General features: G+C 51.1%; 1 protein-coding gene and 1 long non-coding RNA gene across 16 annotated transcripts in view; one reads left to right on the plus strand and one right to left on the minus strand.

Moving 5' to 3' along the window:
• LOC144286953 (uncharacterized) overlaps positions 1-9109 on the plus strand; it is a 28165-nt gene extending 19056 nt beyond the window's left edge. Inside the window, exons 4-5 of the long non-coding RNA XR_013354914.1 lie at positions 5731-7907; positions 8785-9109. This is a non-coding gene — a long non-coding RNA (uncharacterized LOC144286953). The remainder of the gene's footprint in view (positions 1-5730; positions 7908-8784) is intronic.
• The window catches only part of SLC39A11 (solute carrier family 39 member 11), a 404898-nt gene that overhangs the window by 72236 nt on the left and 320166 nt on the right, over positions 1-12496 (minus strand). The window lies entirely within an intron of this gene.

The raw sequence follows: 12496 nt of genomic DNA on the forward strand, positions 1-12496 counted from the left end.
TGCTGTAGTGGGGCTAGACCAGGTATGGTAGTGGGTCATAGCAGGGGTGCTAGAGGGGCCAGACTAGCTGCGGTAGTGGGGTCAGACCATGGGTGGCAGAGGGGTAAGACCAGGTGGGGTAGTGGGGCCAGACCAGGTGCAGCAGTGGGGTCAGACCAGGGGTGGGAGAGGGGCCAGAAAAGCACTGTGGTCCCTGAGCTTCCTCTCCCCACTTCCAAAGGTTTGGTGTGCAGGGAAGCATCTGGTTGCTCAGATCTGACAAATTCACACTATTTAAGTGCATAAGGTCCTGTTCTGTAATTTACAAACAAATCCTTCTGGGGGTTTCGGGAGCTCTGAAAACCTAAGAAGCCCTACAGCCTTGAAGAGGCAGGACAGTGCACACCAGGAGGTCAGCAGTGTGACCAGCGCAGAGGTATTTTCCAACACGAGCAAGTCCTGTGGTGAGTGGGCTTACCGAAGCCGGGGCTGCCGAAGGAAACTCTGCTAGGTGCTGCCCTGACCCCAGTCACGGAGGAGGCCACGCTGCACTCTGAAGGCTCCCACCGATCTCCCAGTTCTGGGAAAACTGCTTTCGTGTGGGATGGAGTTCCAGGAGAGGGGAGAGCATGGCTGAAGCCACCCTGGGGCACCATCCCTGTCTCTGGGTGCCACAAACCACTGGAAGGAAGTGGTAGCAGGAACTCAGCCGGATGCCTGCCTCCCTGGAAGGCCTGCAGCTGTCAGCCCAGCATCTCACAGGCTTTGTGAAAAGGAGGCTCTTCTCCACAAAAACACTGGGAATTCTCAGGGTCAGGCAAAGCCAGGGGAGCAGGGGGTTGGCTATCACCCACCCTGAGCTCCCTGGCAATTACCTCGCCCAGAGCATCTCGCAGCCCTGGGGACACAGGTGGTGGCTGCCCTCCTCATCCTCCCCGGGTTCCACGTGAAGAGCCCCTGCAGCCTCAGTCCTCATAGGGCCGAGGAGCTGTCTTGCTAAAGGGACAGGCAGCCCGGGTCCAGCTGCCTTGGAGGCACAACTGTCCCGCAGGCCATGCAGGGGGTACAGCGAGCTCTTGTATGCAGGACACTTGGAGGTGTGAGAGGCACTGATTCATGGTTTTGCGACTCATGTGGACTGGAGGGCCTCAAGAAATTGGGAGGAAAAGAACTTTCTAAACACCCTTGAAGGACTTGCGGATGAAATTAGACTCTGGCAGTTCTTTCGGGATGATGAATAACCTCAGGCACAGGTTCATTTATCACACTCCGTACCTGACTCCCACCGAAGTATTTCTAAGAGCCAGGCAAGAAGCAGATGTTGACGTCTCAGACCACACTGCTGTGTTTTGTTCCTCCGATGGCAGCTCGTCTATAATACGATGCTGCTATGAAGGTGGCGGCGGCGGGGGCGGGTGGTATTTTTCTTAGAGGGAGCAGCGGCATGTCACAGGAATGTTCACAGAGGGGGAAAAGAACGGCGGCCTGCCTTCCCCACCCCAGCTCTACGATCGCCGTGTGCCCAGCCGTGGCTTGCGGGCTCCTCGGAGTGGGCCCCCGGTGGTCACGCCACCGCGTGCGAACCCGTCCTCCGGGCCGTGGCCGACCGGGCACCGGGTCAAGTGGGCCCGATCAGAGCTGGGCTTTTTCCTGCAGCGCAAGAGAAGAGGAACCGGCAGCCGCAGGACGGGGAGGTCAGGAGCTGTCATTATGCTTCCTCTGTGTCTCAGAGAAGAAGCCGGCCTGCAGGAGATGGTGTCGTCGGCATGTGAAGACAAGCAGGGACAGATGAAGCAGACTGGCCCCTGGAGGTGTCTGTGTCTATTTTTCACTTATCCCTGAAGCCTGGAGCCTGGTTGCACCTCTGTCCTTCCTGTGGGGGGGGTGTGAGATGCATCAACATCCTAGAGAGAGCGCCTCTGTGGTTGTGCAAGTGTTTCCCCAACAGCCTGCCCAGCAAATCTAACAAGGTTATTGCTTTGACTTGGCAAGAGGACACGGAGGATGAGGGACGGTTGGGGAGGAAAAGAGAAGAGTGTAGGAATCATGAAGGTAGGAGCCATCGACTTCCGGACTACAACACTACTCCGGGGCAGAAAACGCGTCCCTCTTACAGCCGCTTCCTAAGCGGAAGCGCAAGGCGTGATGGGCAGCACCCTGGGTGACATCTGCCAGGAGCACAACGTAGAAACCTCAGAGAGGTTTCTCTCCAGGGAACACGCCAACTCACACACATAGGGGTGCAGCGACAGTGCGAACAGGTGTGACTCACGCCCACACAGGGATGCAGTGATCGTGCGAGCAGGTGTGAGCTCATGCCCACAGGGACTCAGTGACGGTCCGAGCAGGTGTGAGCTCATGCCCACACAGGGATGCAGTGATGGTATGAAGAGGTATGATGCACACCCACAGGGATTCAGTGACAGTGCGAGCATGTGTGAGCTCACACCCACAGGGAATCAGTGACGGTGCAAGCAGGTGTGAGCTCACGCCCACAGGGACACAGTGATGGTGTGAGCAGATATGACCCACATCCAAAGAGATTCAGCAAGAGTGCAAGCTGGTGTGAGCTCACACACAGGGATGTAGAGATGGTGTGAGCAGGTGTGAGCTAACACCCACAGGGGTCCAACAATGGTGTGAGAAGGTGTGAGGTCATGCCCACAAGGATTCAACGAAGGTGTGAGCAGGTGTGAGCTCATACCCACACAGAGATGCGACGATGGTATGAGCAGATACGACCCATACCCAAAGAGATTCAGCAATAGTGCAAGCAGGTGTGAGCTCACACGCACACAGGGATGTAGGGATGGTGTGAGCAGGTATGAGCTAACACCCACAGGGGTCCAACGTGGTGTGAGCAGGTGTGAGCTCAAACACACAGGCATGCAGCGATGGTAGGAGTAAACGGCAGCCTGTGTAGATGTGAGTGTGCACACACACACACAAATTCCCACACATGCGTGAATGGGAGCGCACTGGAGAGATGGCCTCAATGCGGGGAAACAAAAGTGTGAATCAGTTGTCTGAATGCTCAGACACTGGACCCCCCCTTTTGCAAAGCCCACCCTGCATCCGCACAACCCAAGGCCAGTCGGCCACACGGAGACTCAGTGCTGGTCTCTCTGATCAGGAAAGTCAGGCTCGGGCCGCACACCAACAGCAGCCCTGAGTGGGGAGAAAGAACCGGGGCGGGCCGTGGGGCGAGTACAGGTTTCAAGTGGCTGCTGAGGTCACGGATAAGAAATGAGAAAGGTCGGGGAATCTGAAAACAAGTTCAAGGAAATCTTTGCAAGTAACGCGTTAATAGAGTCGGATGAAAGTCAGATGGCAAAGGGGTGAGGGACGTGGGCTCTGGATTCTTCTGGAGAAGCAAGAAGGAAGGTTATCTTGAGCCAATCGGGATGAACAAAGGTGTCTTTAAAATTAGCACACGAGTCACTTGATAGGAGAAAGACAATCATCCCCATATGGTTTCACTCATACGGGGAATATAAGAAACAGTGAAAGGGATTATAGGGAAAAGGAGGGGAACTAAGTGGGAAAAATTAGAGAGGGAGACAAACCACAAGAGCCTTCTAACTCTGGGAAATGAACAAAGGGTTGCGGAAGGGGAGGGGGGCAAGGGGTTGGGGTGACTGGGTGATGGGGACTGAGGTGGGCACTTGATGGGATGAGCACTGGGTGTTATATGCTGGCAAACAGAACTTCAATAAAAACAAATTTAAAAAATTAAAAAATATATAAAATTAGCACACAAAAGCAGTGAGCAGAAGAGCTGGGGGACAGCCCTGGGTCTCCTTCCACACCAGCACCAGGTCAGTGACGGCCAGCCAGCTCTCCGGGGTGCCACCCAGCAAAGCGGCGGTGGGGATGACCTCATAAATCACTGTGAAACATTTGGCCAATTTAAAGTCCAGCGTAAATGTCAAAAACTAATAAAATATGTAACTCAGCCAGCAAGGTGCTCAAAGCCCGGGGCCTTCTTTTAATTAACGTCAGATTTGATCCAAGACACTCCTGAGATAATCAGCAGGTGCTGGGAGAGTCCTCCCCACCAGCCTCAGCATGAGGCCCCACACGCAGGCTGCCCTCCTGAGTCACGCCACGGAGGATCTGCTCTTGTGCCTGGCACCTGACCTCCTGGTTTTCTTACGAGGGAGATTCGAGACAGACGTGAGCGCTCCCTGAGCAGCAGGGAGCTAAGAATTAGCTGATGGAGAAAGGGCGGGAGGTGGGGTGGGGGGGATGTGGCAGACAGCGACCAAAGAAATTGTTAGTGTCCCTCCAAGAACAAAAAATCCAAAAAATGGATTATTACGAGGTTCACGAATCTCTAAACCAACCAACCAACCAAACGGGAATGGTAATCAAGAGAAATCAAGAGCATGGACTCATGAACAATTCGTCTCAAACAAAGCACAAAACGCTTTTTTGACGGAATTGTAACTGGGAGAGTGGGAGAACGCAAAGGATAGAAATCCATAATGCGTCTGGATTTCATCACGTCTTGTGGTTCTCACGGTACCATAGGAGCAAGATAAAATAATGCATCACGGTGCGGGTAACTGCGTTCACGACTGGCCAAGTGACTACATCCAGTAGGCATCAGCTAACGAACGAATTCACGCAGCCCTGCGATGGGGAGCTAAGCCACAGGGCCTGGCCTTTGCTGCTATCCATTCAGGGGGAGCATCAGCAGCTGCAGTGGGGACCCAGAAGGAAAAACTGGGAAAAAACACGGTCTGCTCAACGGACGCACGATACAGGAATCACAAAGGGTGGACGATGAGGGAAGACACTTAGCTCGGACACGGCATCTACGAAAAGGAGAAGACGGAGGTGGCCGGCTCTCGGCTTTGGGCAAGGAGACACCCCCTCGTGATTAGAGTTATCCGTACAGACCCACGTGGCCCTGGGATTCAGGGCTTTCCATACCAGCAATATTTTGGCAGAGGCAGAAAACAGAATCTCAGGGGCGTCGATACCGATACAGAAAGTTTGGATATTTGACGTCTCCCCCCAGCTCTAAACCTGTATGATCCTGAAACTTCCCATGGCAGCTGGAGTGGGGCGGGGGGAAGGCCACAGTCCCCCTCTTCGTGAATCTCTGGGTTCACAGCAGAGTTCAGCTTGGTCGACAAGGCGATTTACGGGCTTAAGATGCCGAACGCCTTTAGGTAACACGTGTCCTCTCTAGTCCTTGAACCAGCCGCCACTCCCCAAATGCTTATATCTGGCCCAGTCCCACATTTATTTACCTGCCTGACTTTGATGGGCTTTTCCTTCTGGAACGCCACTTGGGGCGGGGGGGCTTTAAGGTCATGTCCAGTAGGGGCCATATTTTCAAATAAGCTTGACTCTGCCTATGATTCTAGTAGAAGTAGTCTGGCTCACCTACAACCCACAGAGAATGAGTTAGGATAGCATTTCCCAAAGTGAATTCTGGGGAGTGCAAGGTCTGGTGCACGTTTACAAGCATTTCACAGAAGTGCCCGTCAAATACGCTTGACCCTAAATACCTACACCCCCATATATATCTATATGTATGTGCGTACGTATATATACACACATGCATCTCCGTATATGCACGCATGTGTGTTTATGTGTGCACGTGTATGTGCATATAAACCTGTGGCTATGGAAGCAGACATCTAATTGGTGTGTGTATTTTATGAATCTGCCAGAAGTACAGAGTATGCATTTGCCCAAATTTGGCCACGGAATCCTTTTTCACTTTTCTTTCCGCAGATCCCAGGATACATGGATTTTTGTGGAGCGCATTTTAGCATATGCTGCTTAGAAAAACAGTCTCCATCCTGCAAAGAGTGTGTCGAAGACGTCTGAGCCTGTTGCTTCCTCCCGTTTATGAAGTCAAGTCCTGGGCCGTAAGACAGAAACGCAGCTGTGGCTCCCCCGTGGGCCCCTGAGCTCCCCTGCGGCCACTGAGTGGCTCCGTCTCTAACCCCGGCTGCCTACAGCCCACGCACTGTACTCTCAGTTGTGCTGAGCGTGAGGACGTGACTGATTTGGCATAAACTTTACCCTCTGTTGGAAACAATTTTTTTAAATGCCTTGAGATGTCAGTGGGGTTGACAGGATCGCTGCAAGATGCATCCTTTCATTTTGACTGAGATCGGATGTTCATGATGGCAGAAGCCAGCGACACAGCCCCCCCGCCCCAATGCCCCCAAACCCCACAGCTGTGTCAGAACCACCTCCACAGGCAACTCAAATCAATGATCTCCCTCGGAGGCTGTCAACTCACGCCACCTCCTGGGCCACAGGGTCACTCCGCGATCTGCCTTCTAACCTCTCCACCGGCGAAACCCCCAGAGAATGATGTTCTGGCAAAGGCACCGGTTCAACTTACTTGACTATTCCTTCTGCTTGGATCCCCTTCAATGCCCCTTTGTCACACAGCTGTCCCATCAACAGCCATTACGTGTCACCTGTTTCCCAGTACTCACTACTGACATAATCTATGACACAATGCAAACTGTAGAGTGCATGCCCCAGGCACAGTCAACTAAATGAAGGAAAATAAAAACATGTTAACCAAGCTCTAGCCCAGGCCTCCCAACTTTTCTGCTAAAGCCTCTCAGGAGCGGAGGTGAAACACCACACCAGACCTCAGCAGTAATGGAAGGGCATGGTGATGTCTCTTGAGCATTATTTTTAAGCTACTTTATATCACATTTTCAGACACAATCCTTCCAACGACCATAGGGTGGAGAAACACACTGTCAGTGTCTGCATTTTAAGGACAAGAAAGCAGAGAGGGTAGGAACTTGCTCCAGGGCAGACAAGGCTCTCCACCCATGTCTGTGAAGCCCCAGCCATCCGCCCTTCTCCATTTGTCTAACATCCGAGTGTGGGTTTGGTCCAGAATTCACAGCCGTCGCCATCCATCCCCAGGGAAGAGGGATTATGTTTGTTGGCTCATTGCAAGGTCCTTCCAAGTGCAGTGCGGTGCTCAGATCAACAGGCAATGAAGGGTGAGGACAAAGCGAGAAGGCTGGGCCATGCTATTTCCACAATGAGAAGGGAAGAGTACAGGGAATCTGCGGAGAATCTAGGACCAGAGCTCCACTCTGGGCAAACTGTGAATGGGAGTGGACAGCTGATGTAGATCCAGCCTTAAGAGTCTGGGATATTCCAGAGATACGAGTTGGCAAAGCCTGGCCTTTCAATAAGGACCCCAGGGTCTGTGGATGTGCTGTTGTTGGGGTTTCCCCGGAAGAGTGGTGTGCGCTGCCGCGACCTTGCTCCCTCAGATCTGCCACAGTCCTTCCCACTATCTTCATCAAACACAACCCCTTCTTCAACGACAGACAGAAACACAGAATGCCCAGGAAGTGCCAGCCTCACATGCGTCCCACTGGTGATCATTTGTGCTCATTGTTGTTCACTGTGGCTCTTCTCATTTTTAGGGCCCAGCTAGACTGTGACTTGTCTGGGATGTGGAAACAAGCCCTGACTCCAGCAGAGATGCTTTCGGCCTTTCTAGGGATTCCCTCCATAGGCTGTGGCTTTCCGGTGGCTGCTATGGATTCATACCTGAATCTCCTACCTGAGTCTCCACGGAGAGAATTCTCTAAGACGCACTCCAGAGCTTTTATATTTGAGTTTATTCTTCATTTAACTTTTAAAACACTACTATAGTTGAACATTAAAACAAAAACAATAGCAAGTAGTGAGCTTTGATTATTGTCCTTCACTCATCCACTACTGCATATAAAATGCCAGCAGCAGTGTCATTCACTGGCCCCATTAAGAGGTCTGACACTGAACACCAGCCCTAGGATGATGTTCAACATCCTCATAGGCTTCCCCATTGTAATGGCGCCGTCTTTCGTGATTGGGATCAAAGTCCACCAGTTCTACCTGGTCCATTTCATCAGTCTCTTCTACTTCCTTCATCTCAGGTAGGAGTTTTTCCAGCAAAGAACGTTTATCAGGAGAGAGAAAGCCATTCTCAGGGAGTTTACCTTAAATTCGATGATTAGGCGACCCTTCTCATATGGTTTACGAAAAAATTGGCATGCCTTCATTTAGCACACACTTGATATCCCCATGCTTGACAATCTGACCTGGATGAGAGGTGATGACGATGGTTTGGTTGTCAAGAGTAGATATTGGCTTTTGAAAGCCACACAGGGCTTCAACCAGCTGTATATCCATACACGTGAAGAGATCTTCTCCTCGTGGAGTAAAAACAGCACGGTCCTTCTGATCTAAAACAATGATAATATATCCTGATTCCAGTCCTGGTTCTTGGTTTCCCTCACCATGGAATGATATCTTCTGGCCATCTTTCATGCCTTTGTCAATATGCACTTCTAGAATCTTCTTCTCTCGAACTATCTTCCTTCCGTTGGAGCTTTTACATCTATCTTTAGGACTGACTGATCCGTTCCCCATGGCCCTGGCGCTCCATGCACACAGATTGAATTTGCTGAACCATTCCAGGTCCTATCTGATGAATTCTTTTTTTTTTTTTTTCTAAGACGCACTCCACCCACAACCTCAAAGGCACAGCAGACTCTCCTGGGACAGGAGTTTAGGGACGGGCACTGTGAAAAGGCTTTCTCTGGGTTTTAGACTCTCCTCCATGAATCCTGCACCTTCATCTCCTCCCTCACCTCAAAGGAAAGCCAACATCCTAGATCCTCATTTCCTGAATTGTGTTCGTGGAACACCAGTTAACAACTTTAAAAGATCCAATGGCCAAATATTGGGGCGAATTCTATAAAATTACTCCTACTTAACCACTGTCTTTTTTTTTTTTTAACTATAAAATAGCAATTTCATCTGGCACAACCTAACGAGTTTTGGAAACCTTGAATATTCTTCTCTAGAAGATTCAGAATCCGGATTAATGTTTTAAAGGCTGGAATAATTCCCCACGGTAAAGAAACCTGCACAGGCTCCGTTTTCCGAACATTATTTGACAACAGGACCCTTTTATTAGGTGACACCTGTTACATCTCGCAGAACCTGTGCTTTGTGGCACTCGTTTGGGGAAATACCACCTGGGAGAATCAGAAATAATTAAGAGGTTTCTGAGCCTCCTGCAAACCCGCCCTTATCACTACCACATCATTTTTTTATTTGAATAAAAGGAAATTCACTCACCCGTGTCTTCCTCGCTCACTCTGCACCAGAGTGTCCTCTCAGAACTGGGGATGTGCAGGAACGGGAGTGTTCTGCTCAAGGGAACGGCCAGTGTGGCTCACGGGAGTCAGTGAGGGCTGCATGGGGTTGTGACTTTTGAGCTGGGGTTTAGTGGATTTTTCCAGAACAGGAGGCTGAAGGCCAGTGCCCAGTCCAGCAAGGCAGGCCCAGTTCACCCGCTCATGCCTTGGCACGTTCTCAGGGCCTACCTGCCAGAGCTTCGAGGTCGCCAGGCAATGTGACAACACATGGCTTGCTCCCATTGCTTCTGTCTGACTGCCCTCCCCCGGCTCCCCTGCTAAAGGTTTATCCAATTTCATGTGGATTCATCACCTGATCTCCTTCGAGTGTGGTGCTATTGTGCTGTATACCCTCAAATTAGAGTCCAGTGGGGGACCCCAGAGTCACTAGCTACCCTTTGCCTTCTGTCTTCTGGCCTTTCTCTGAGTCCATGCAGGTATCTTCTGGCTCAGGGAGTTCCTCTGGTGGCTGTCAGGACGGGGAGGTGGGAGACCAAGTTGGGTCTCGGAAACTGGGACTCATAGAAATCAGTTCAGGGTTGGGGTGCCCTGCTCTGCCCCCTTGGGTTTTCAAACCCTGGACCTCCAGAGCCCTGAAGCCGTGCTGGGAACAGAGGCAAAGCTCTTCTGTGCTTGCCCAGGGCAAAGGGAGATTTCTACAGCTCATCCTCTCCCTTGGTTCATCCGTAACCATAACTGAAGTGGACGCCCCCGGTGGATAAACCACAGGGGTGGCTACAGGCACGGCGTCATTAGGGAGCGTGAGAGCTTGCCAGCCCACGTGTGCCCTTTCAATGCCCACCCCTCCTGCCCCCGAGGAAGCCCCAGGGTCTGCCTCTCACAATAAGAAGAGCCCAAGTGGCCCCACCAGTGAGGTGGCCCATGGACAGCTGGGGCTGGACAGGGTGAGCAGGGGACGGGGCAGACATAAGCTCAGGGGATTCAGAAGGGCACGTTACCAGCCCCTGGTGTTCCCAGCCCACGAGTTTGGGATCTGATCCTGCATCCTGTGGAAGTTGGATTATACGTGTGCAATTTGTAGCCCAGAAATAGAAGAGAAAAATGAGTAACTGCGGAGGGTGGGAGCAGGGCTTCAGGTACAAAGTTCTGCAGCTTTGCCACACAGTATCACCTGTCTGGTGTGGGGAATCAGGTCAGCCTGGCTGGGGTACCCACCTCCAGACACACACAACTGTGCCCAGGGTCTCTGAGGAGCTGGGCCAGCCAGGGCTGGGGAGCCTTCCTTTCAAATAAAATCACAATAAAAAGCAATATTCCCCCGCAGCCACAAACTTTTAAAAGCAGGTCAACCACAAACGGGCTATTTTTTAATCTGGTAATGACATATTTTGTCAGTTTTATCTTTGTCTCTGTGTTCTGAGGTTCTCCCCAAGGAATGATTTCCCCCTCCCACGCCCCCCGTCCTGCAAAGGACAGTCTGACTCAGAACTTGACCCAGTGCTGATTGCAAGATAATGGAAAATTTTTCATCAACCTCAAGAGCCCAGACAGCGCTCCAGCTATCAGCCCATCCAGGATCCTCCACTCTGGCGGCGGGAGCATGGATGGGGATCACCACGCTGCTCGGAGCTCCTCTGGGCAAAAGAAACCACAAGGCCTGATGGCAGAAAGCGGGATGTACATTTAAGAATGAGGATAATGCCAAGTGGCCTCAGATCGCTCACCAGCTGAGTATTCTTCAGTGAATCACCTTTTATCAAAGGGCTCCAGTGGCCTCGTAGTAGACTGAGGGGTGGGGAGTGGGGGTGCCTACCCCCCAAAGTCGGGGTGAGGAGGCAGGGAGACACAAGGTGAATGAAAGGTTTTCAGCTATAAATACTATGTGATTTGGGCCATTATCTCCATCCCTTATTCAGCAGCACTACAGATTGAAAGATGGTTATTCCCAAAGGAACCCTGGCCCAAGGGGGCGCCTAATCATAGCCCTACCCATCACTGGATGGAAGAAAACCTAGTGATTCAGTCATTTTAAACACGTCTTCTGGGCAAAGGTCTTGTTTTCTAGTCCGTAAAGCTTTTGGTCTTCATGGATTCACTTTTCTTCTAGAAAGAGGGGTAAATAAACCACTCATTGTTTCATCTTCTTGGAGACGAGGGGCCAAAGAAGCCACCACAGCCTGCATCCACCCCAGATGGGCACTTGGTTTTGCCACCTGTGGATAGAGCAAAGGTGCTCTTTTGTCACCCTCACTGTCTGACGGCAAAGATAGGGTGATGGGTATGGCAGCTACGTCCATGTGTCAGGGACTCAAGGCCATGGGGCACTCAGTGCTTTGCCTCCAAGCTCCCACGGACTGACTCAAGTAGGGTAGTGTTTGTGCCGTGCAGGTAACTGGCACACGGGGATACCTCGGCTGCTCCCTCCATAGTTATCCTCATCACCAAATGCTTCCCTGACAGTCTGCTAGCTCAGGGCACCATTTTGATGCTGAACAACTAAGCCAATGGAACTTCTTCTCTTATTATTGAGGTGAAATTCGTAGAACACAAAAGTCACCATTTTAGGGGTGCCTGGGTGTTGCAGTTGGTTAAGTGGCTGATTCTCAGTTTCAGCTCAGGTGGTGATCTCAGCGTTGTGAGACTGAGCCCTGCATCAGGCTCCATGCTCAGCACAGAGTCCATTTGAGATTCTCTATGTCCCTCCCCCTCTCTTATTTATTCATGAGAGATACAGAAGCAGAAGCAGAGACATAGGCAGAGGGAGAAGCAGGCTCCCTCTGGGGAGCCCGATGTAGGACTTGATCCCAGGACCCTGGGGTCATGACCTGAGCCAAAGGCAGATGCTCAACCACTGAACCACCCAGGTGTCCCTCAAATAAATAAATAAAGTCACTATTTTAAAGCATACACTTCAGTAGTATTTAGTACAATCATAATATTTTATGACCACCTGGTTCCAAAACATTTTCATTGTTCCCAAACGCAAAGAGAGCTAAACAGTCACTCCCCACTCTTTCCCTTTTACCCTAGCCCCTGACAACTACCAGTCTGCCTTCTCTATCTGTGGATTTGCCTCTTCCAAATATTTCATATAAATGGGATCACACAAGATGTGACCTTCTGTGTCTGGCTTCTTTCACTTAGCGTGATATATTTTTGAGGCGGCTCCATCTTGCAGCATCCAGCCGTGCTTCACTTTTTTTCATGGCTAAGCCATATTCCTCTAGATGGCAGAGCACATTTTCCTTATCCATTCATCCACTGGTGGGTATTTGGCTTGTTTCCCACCTTTTCGTTATTGGGAATAGCACTGCTGTGAACATTCAAGTGCAACTATCTTTTTTTTAACACCTGCTGTC

This window comes from Canis aureus, chromosome 16 (assembly GCF_053574225.1).
Source record: "Canis aureus isolate CA01 chromosome 16, VMU_Caureus_v.1.0, whole genome shotgun sequence".
NCBI classification, from domain to species: domain Eukaryota; kingdom Metazoa; phylum Chordata; class Mammalia; order Carnivora; family Canidae; genus Canis; species Canis aureus.